This window comes from Adiantum capillus-veneris, chromosome 17 (genome assembly GCF_014529385.1).
Source record: "Adiantum capillus-veneris isolate H3 chromosome 17, ASM1452938v2, whole genome shotgun sequence".
Lineage (NCBI taxonomy): Eukaryota > Viridiplantae > Streptophyta > Polypodiopsida > Polypodiales > Pteridaceae > Adiantum > Adiantum capillus-veneris.
Window position 1 is genome coordinate 2,531,386 of NC_140947.1, and position 7,667 is coordinate 2,539,052.

The 7,667-nt window shown below is 41.5% G+C and overlaps 1 pseudogene; it reads left to right on the forward strand.

The window, feature by feature from the left end:
• The window catches only part of LOC147436720 (uncharacterized), a 126,323-nt pseudogene extending 119,051 nt beyond the window's left edge, over positions 1-7,272 (forward strand).
• The last annotated feature ends 395 nt before the right edge of the window (positions 7,273-7,667 follow it).

The following is a 7,667-nucleotide window of genomic DNA, read 5'->3' on the forward strand; positions in this document are numbered from 1 at the left end:
AGCTCAGAGTACCAGCAAAACTCTCATCTCCATTTTGACAAAGACAGTTGAGGCTCATTGCACTGATTGGGACCTAAAGCTTACATCAGCTTTATGGGCTTATCGTACTGCGTATAAAGTTGCTATTAATTGCACACCGTTTAAGATGGTGTATGGCCAAGAAACAGTTATGCCATGGGAGTTTGTCATTCCTAGTCTTCGAGTAGCTTCTCAAGAAGGTTGGGATGGTAACCCCTTAGTGGAGCGATTATATATCCTGGAAAGGCTAGATGAAGAGAGGCAATTAGCTGTGCGAAATGCTCTAGTGGAGAAGGATAGGAGAAAGAAGTGGTTTGATAGCCATTTAAAGGATAAAGACATCAAGGTTGGTGATAAAGTTCTTATGCACGGGGTACGTAATGAAAAGAAGAAATTGAAATACGTTGGTAAGGGACCATATCGAGTGTGTGAAATTACCCCGCAAGGTACCATTCGTGTGGAGACTCTAGATGGAGTTGAAACCATTGGATTCCTTAATCGGAGTAAATTCAAAAGATATTATGATCCTCTAAGCCAGGAAGAGTTGCAAGCCATCCATCAAAAGAAGGCTGCCAAGGAACAAGCAGAGCTTAGAAAAATCGAAGCAAGAGTTGAGGCTCGAGAACGACAACAACGTCTTAGACGCCAACGAGAGGCTAATCTGGGAATCACGCAACATTTTTCGAGGACACAGATGACGACTCATTAGAATCTGAGCCACCCCTACGATACCCAATTGAGCTAAATAACTCCTATGGGAAAGTACTATACAATGCCTTATTAGATATGGGAGCTAAACACAATTTGTTATCCTATGGAGTTTGGTGTCAATTAGGGAAACCGACCCTATCCCCGAGTACGATGCAAGTCAAGGGCATTAATAAAAAGAAAACTGCTATTCTTGGAGTCCTTCAAACCCCTGTTGTCTATGACAATGGAAGCATAGTGCAGAGGTTTCTAGTCATGCCCGCGGGAGCTATGGAAGGCAACGTAAACCTGGGACGCACATGGATGTTGGCAACCAAATGCACTATTGATTGGGATACTGGTAGTGTCACGACGCGACCACCGACTCTTACCCCTATCATTCAAGCAAAGTCACCTACGTTGCAAACTCTAGCAAAGTTGAAGGATAGCCAACATTCACAATCCAAGGTGGTTAACTCGTCTTTGCCTGCTACCCATGAACCTAGCACTTCAATACTTGTAGTTGCAGCAAGCAGTAATATTGCAAGTACTCAACCTGCACGACCTAAGAGTACATATCAATGGGTCCCCAAGGCCTTACTTCCAACTACCTCAACCCTCCCATCCATTCCAAGAAAAAATTTCCCTGGAAAACCAAGAGCGCGTTCTAGGAGAGTCAAGACCAAATCACGATGGATTCCAAAACGACTATTAGAAGCCCAAGGCTACTATGATGGAAATGAGCAAATTTGGGTACTTAAACGTAAAATGTGTCCTTCCCTATCGACAACAAACCCATATGAGTCAAACAGTGTAACGCTAAAGCCAATGGTAGACCGTGGGAAGGGAAAGATCACAAAATGCTACACACCTAGTCCAGAGCTAGTTTGGGCTCCAAGGCAAAACCAATTTATTCCACCTAGCTCAGGAAGGGGGGAGTTCCATGAAGCTTCTAGCTCCTCATGTAATACATCCATAGAGGTAAAAGCTTCTACATAACCTCCACCTACAATAGTGGACCTCCATGAAGCTACAAAGGAATCCACACCTTCCAGTGTTCAAGAATCACCTGATGAACCACTTCAAGTTCGATCCTGGGAGAGTACCTTACCACCCTTGCAACTCGACGAGGCAACTAAGGTAATAGAAAACTACTGGCAAAAATCTTCACTTATAACAACTTGGAACAACTGGTTTCAAAGGGTGACGACATCATTTCAAACGATATGATCTACCCAAGGAAGGGGGGAGTGTTTGTGGACATCCATTATTCACTTGCTTCCCTCTCAACCTTTCTCCCTGACCTCTTAATCTCCAATCTTATGGAATGTATATATAAAGCCTTATACTCACAAAAACAAGATAAAAAAGTAAAAGAGCAAGAGCCATAACACAAATCATAAAAACAAATTATGCACAAGAACACGACCCTTGTAATATTTGCACTCTAACCATCATCTATTTGCGTGTACAGATATGGCTAGTACGCTAGAGTCATCCACTCCTGCCTTGGGTGAGAGGTACCCTCGTTAATTTTCACAAATATTTCACATGGTCTTTCCAGTGCTTGCATGTGAATGGGATTTGATAGGTACGCTAGCATGTGAGAGGAATTTTGAGGAGTTAGAATGGCTGATACGTCTCTTGACCACGTCTGATCCATACTTAGTAGAGAGCCTTTCTCCCATTGCACAAGCCTACCCTTTTGACCAAGATGACTATAGGCGTCTAGTGACCTTCTTAGTAAACATGGGCACCTATGATGAAGAAGAAAATTTACAGGACTACACAAATGGCACATATGGTCTCATGGATGATGACTTTGTTTATCTCGACGACGAGGATAGGGGTTTAGCATTAGGGTTTCCCCCCAACCGCTACAATATCCTATTCCCTTGACTCTCTAGGGGGAGTGCAAATAATTAGGTTAGGGTTCCTTATGTTTTTTGTTGTGCTCAATAAGTGTTGGTACCTTTTTCCACTAATGTGCCTCCTGGAGGTATTCCTTTTGTTTCCGAGTGTGTACAGGAGCATGTTGCTATTGGTAGGATTTGGACCTTCATGGAATCTTTATCTCAACTCACTCTTCAAATCAAGCGCGACCATCGACATAAACAGGTGTTTCTTGCCCATTAGCATTGCCCCTATCTATTTTGCATCCATGTTTGTCTGCTTTAATTGTGATTGGTAGCCTAATATTCACCGCATTTGCTTAGTATCAAACATTTAATTCAATGTAATTTTTTGTCATAATCACTTGTCTAGGTTTAAAAATCAAGCAGTCCGACTAAGCTAGTTTGACCAAGCTAGGTGTTAAAAATCTTCTCTTAATACCATGGGGAATGCCTTCCTAATAAGCAATGGTTGCTTAGGTTCTTAATCCGATTTAGGAAGCATTGTGTGAAATGTACTAGGGGTTTCTAGTGGGCTTGACCCTATTGACCTTTAGCTTAAGTATTATAAAGGGAGTTTACTAGTGTGATGAGCCTGGGGAGGTGTATCAGAGTTATATGACCCCCCAAAGCTACAAAATTAAAATGATGAAAACAAACAACACAAAAAAATATCAAAGTGCCACAATGTAAAACTTTAAGCTGGAAGAGAAATCCCTGCTTAAATTGGTACTCCACTCACATGTATCGCCTATGGTACTAGAGCCCTAGAGGTTCCCAGTGTGGGCGCTTTTCCTTGAAAATCAAAAAACCTAAGGCATACAAAATAGGCACACACATCAAAATTGAATCACTGTGAAAAGACTTTGGGGGGTCAAAGCAAAGGTAATCAGTCAGGTGATGATTTCATGAGAAATTCCTTTTATCGTAGCTTAACTACAAGGTCCTTTAGGTATAGCCTCTAGTCAGCCCTCAAACATGAAATACTTGGCTCTCGCCATTAAACAACTTAATTAACCAGAGAAAATTAAGAAGCTTACCCATGGTATTAATAGTCGATCTCTAGTGCCTTTCGACCGTTAAATTAGCGACCCCAAACTTGTTTAATTTTTTACCTTTACATCTGTTTATGCATTTGATTACATTGCAATTTAATGCTTATTGCTGACAAATTGTTTAAAATTCTATTACCAATCAATTGGCTGCCTAAAATTGCATATGCTTTTTAATCGCTTATGAGAATGCAATGTTGTTTGATTTTACAGTGACTGAAGAAGGATAAGGACATTCATCTCAAATGCTCTTCCACCTCGACCAACGAGCTTCAACTCAATGGCTTCCGAGGACGGAATCTACATCAGGAAGGGGGGCATGTTAACCCTCATGGCTCACGGACACCCTATCACCTACGAGACGGACGTTGTAACCTACGGTGGACATTGTATTATTTATTTGGTAGAGTCAGGTACATGGCTTGTCGGTCCAATAGGAAAAGGGTAAGAGTGATCGCAGATGAGAAACACACTCTAACTGGGACATTCAAGGGATTAGTTGGCTAAGCATGGGCGCCCAAGTGTGAATGGGGTGAGCTCATATAAAAGCCAACTAAACCTAAAATTCAGGCATTCTCTCATTTGTGCAATAGAAGAGTGCTCTTGCTCTATCTCCATCTCCATCTTCTTCTTCTTCACCTCCTTGTGTGTGTGTGTATGTGAGAGAGAGAGAGAGAGAGAGAGAGAAAGAGAGAGAGAGTGCGATCGAGCATTGTGGCGGCACGACGGCGGTGAAGCGGTTGAGCGCGACGTAGCAGCGTCTCCTTCTTCTTCGCGACGAGGAATCCTCCACGACAGGAGCATAGAGCGGTGAGTGACACACCATTGCCCTCTTTTGAGCTTACTAGTTAAGCTAGTTGTGTGCATGGAGCCGTCTGTGGCTCGCACACAGTGTTAGGCAAGTCCCTTGCTTCGATAGTGCGGCAAGGAGCGCACACTACAACAGTAAGCTGGATAAGACATTCCAAAAGAAGTTTCAAATTAAGTGGGAAGGCCCTTTCAAGGTAGTGGAGTATTTTTCGAATGGTACATATCAGTTGGCTAACCTGGATGGGATTTTACATAAGTCAAGGGTAAATGGATTGCATCTTAAACATGCTAGATTGATGACGGTGGAGCAAGATGAGCTGTCTGCAGATTAAGTAATGCATGTGAGGGATAAGGAGACCTGTGACGCAGCGAGTCTCATAGTTCTTTTTTTTGTTGCTGATCATGAATGATCTAGCAAGCTAGGGGATGGGCAAATTATGTTAGAGTTTTTTGGAAGAAGTGATTACGTATATGTAATACCCATGCATGGTGCATCGAATAAAGGATTTCCCATTGCCCACTTGTGTATAGGGAGGACAACATGTACATAGTGCATCGATTTTCACTATCACCAGTACCAATGTGTTTTTCTATAATAATGTGGAGGGTGTCTCTCTAGATCAAATTACCTAAGCTTTGGTCTTGAAGGCTATGCTTACATCTTGAAGGGATGGGCCATTATGCAAGATGCCTACATGGGAAAAAAGATGAAATCACTTATGCTTTGGTCTCAAAGACTATGCTTACATCTCAAATGGTTGTGGCATTAAGCAAGGTGCTGAAATTGGCTCCAACCCTCACCTAAATCAAGTATCCATCTTTTCTCCAATCCGGGGCTATGTTTATCTCTCTTCTTTTTATTATGTATTTATCTCTCTTTTTTTATTTTAGGTTTTTATCTTGAATTTTTATTCCTCTCTCTCTCTCTCTCTCTCTCTCTCTCTCTCTCTAGATTCATCGTTGTTGCAAAATGAGGGTTTACTCCTTTCATTGAATGTTTTAATGCTTTTCCATTCTAATGTTCTCATAAAGTTTTCCATTCTCATGTTGGTCATTCAAGGTCAAATTATTAAGCATTCTAAACACAAACACACAATTAAACAAGCATACCTATGTCATTTTTCCTTCAAAACCTAATATAGAAATGTTCACGCATGCTATCATTGAATGGTTCCATTCATAGCCACACCCACACACTATATTACCAAAGTTTGCCAAGCTTTTTTAGGGTGGCTATGCCCCATATGCTCACACATATAGGTGTTCTCACACACACACACACACACACACGATAAGAGATGTTTAATTAAACCCTAACACCTTGTGACTTGGACGCATGTGTGGATGGCCAAGGTTATCAATGAGCCATTTCAATGTTCACATACCAAAACGTGCACCAGGTGGGAGCCAGGCCTGATAGGGTTGAAGAGAGAGAGTTTCATGATGAAGACATAGTCTTCGGTACACAATTGGGGAGTGATGATAATTTCTTGAGTATGCGTCAGGCTAAAACTGGATGGAATCTTAGGTTAACAAGACCATTTCCAGATCCCAAAACCATAGTGTAAACTTTATTGAGCCCCAAACCTTTCCTATGGTTGCCACTTTTGGTCAACCGCCTCAACTGCAAATAAGTGCTCCCAATGACAAAAGCTTACCTCTTAGGCCTTCCTAGTTGGTGGGTAATCGGGCTATTATGTTCAAGTTATTGGAGGGAGCCCTTTACTGTTTGCTAGTGCTTCCATTTGGCCTTCTGTTACTAGTGCATCAATTAGGCCTTCTATTGTTGGTAGTGGATGTCCGAATGCACAGCTTGGTATTGCATCCCATGTTGTAGCAACTCCACCTCATGTTGCGGGAGTTTCTAGTGCACCCATAGTACCTCCTCCTAGTGTTAGACCCTCCTCAGTTGCTCCCATGTCTGGTCAAAGCATAGCACCTTCGGATAGTGCTAGGTCACAAAACAAGGGAAAGAGGCCCCACAAAGTCGATGCAAAGTGTACAGATGTTGCTACCGCAACATGCATTAAGCATTACAAAGAGTGGTGGGTGCATGTAAGGAAAGGTACTCTGAGACCAAAAGATTGGGATGAGGTAACGAACCAATTGAGCAAAGAGGTTGAGATGGAATACAATTGTGAGCAAGTAAAGAACAAAATAGACACTTTGCAAAAAAGATATAAAAAAGAGAAGAAGACAATTGCCATAGGAGGGATGAGGTCCACTTTGGAGAATTTTGAGTTTCTTGACACCTTATGGTAAGCAATGCCACGTTGTGTAGGCACGCTAGGAGCATTTGATAGTTTAGGCTCACAAACCCTTGAGGTGGATGGCAAGGGAGATGGTAAGACGGAGCGGTAGGTGGATGTAGACAAGGATGGGGAGTTAGGTGGCATAACTAGGGAGAGAAGCAATGGTACAACGGTTCAATACATCAGTGAGGTTTTGGTACTAAGAGTAAGATCACAAAAGTGAAGGAGCCTAAGCATGTATCACTTGGGACATTTGCTCATGCACTAGGTGATGGGTGGAAAGGCATGATCATGAAGAGAAGATGAAAAAGAGCTACAAGAGCACGAGGAGAGATTTTTAAGATAAGACAAGATGAGTACACAAAATGGATGGAGATCTACATGTAGGTATAAGTAAAAATAGCAAAAGCGTTGGGAAATTCTCAATGATTTTGCAATCCCAATGAGCTTGAGATGCCTTAACAAAACTAGGAGTACATGTGATACACGTTGAGCATTTACTCAATCACTTCAATCTGTTTAATTTTGTTTCTTGTGTATTGCATGTTTATCCAGGACTAATGATGGAAGTTTGCAAGGGGGGTGTTCACATTGTTTTTTGGCTTTCTAAAAGAAGCCTTAGTGTTGAGTCGAGTTAGGCATCCTTCCAATGTTTTCAGTGCCAACAATGGAGACTCATCTTAAATGTTGATGGAGTTTGTCAAATGGGTCCCTTTCATTTCATAGCCTCACAAGGCTTTTTAAGACTTTGCCTTGTTTATTTTTTTGTACTTGCTTATCTTATATTATTTTCAACATGAACACACAATTTATACTTGTTCTTTTTTCTTAAGATAGGACTACATTGCTTTTATTTTGTGTACCTTTTTATTTTTAAAGCTTTTAAAGAGTAAAGAGCTTTTTTCACAAGAACAAGTGATTGTGACTCTCTCTCTCTCTCTCTCTCTCTCTCTCTC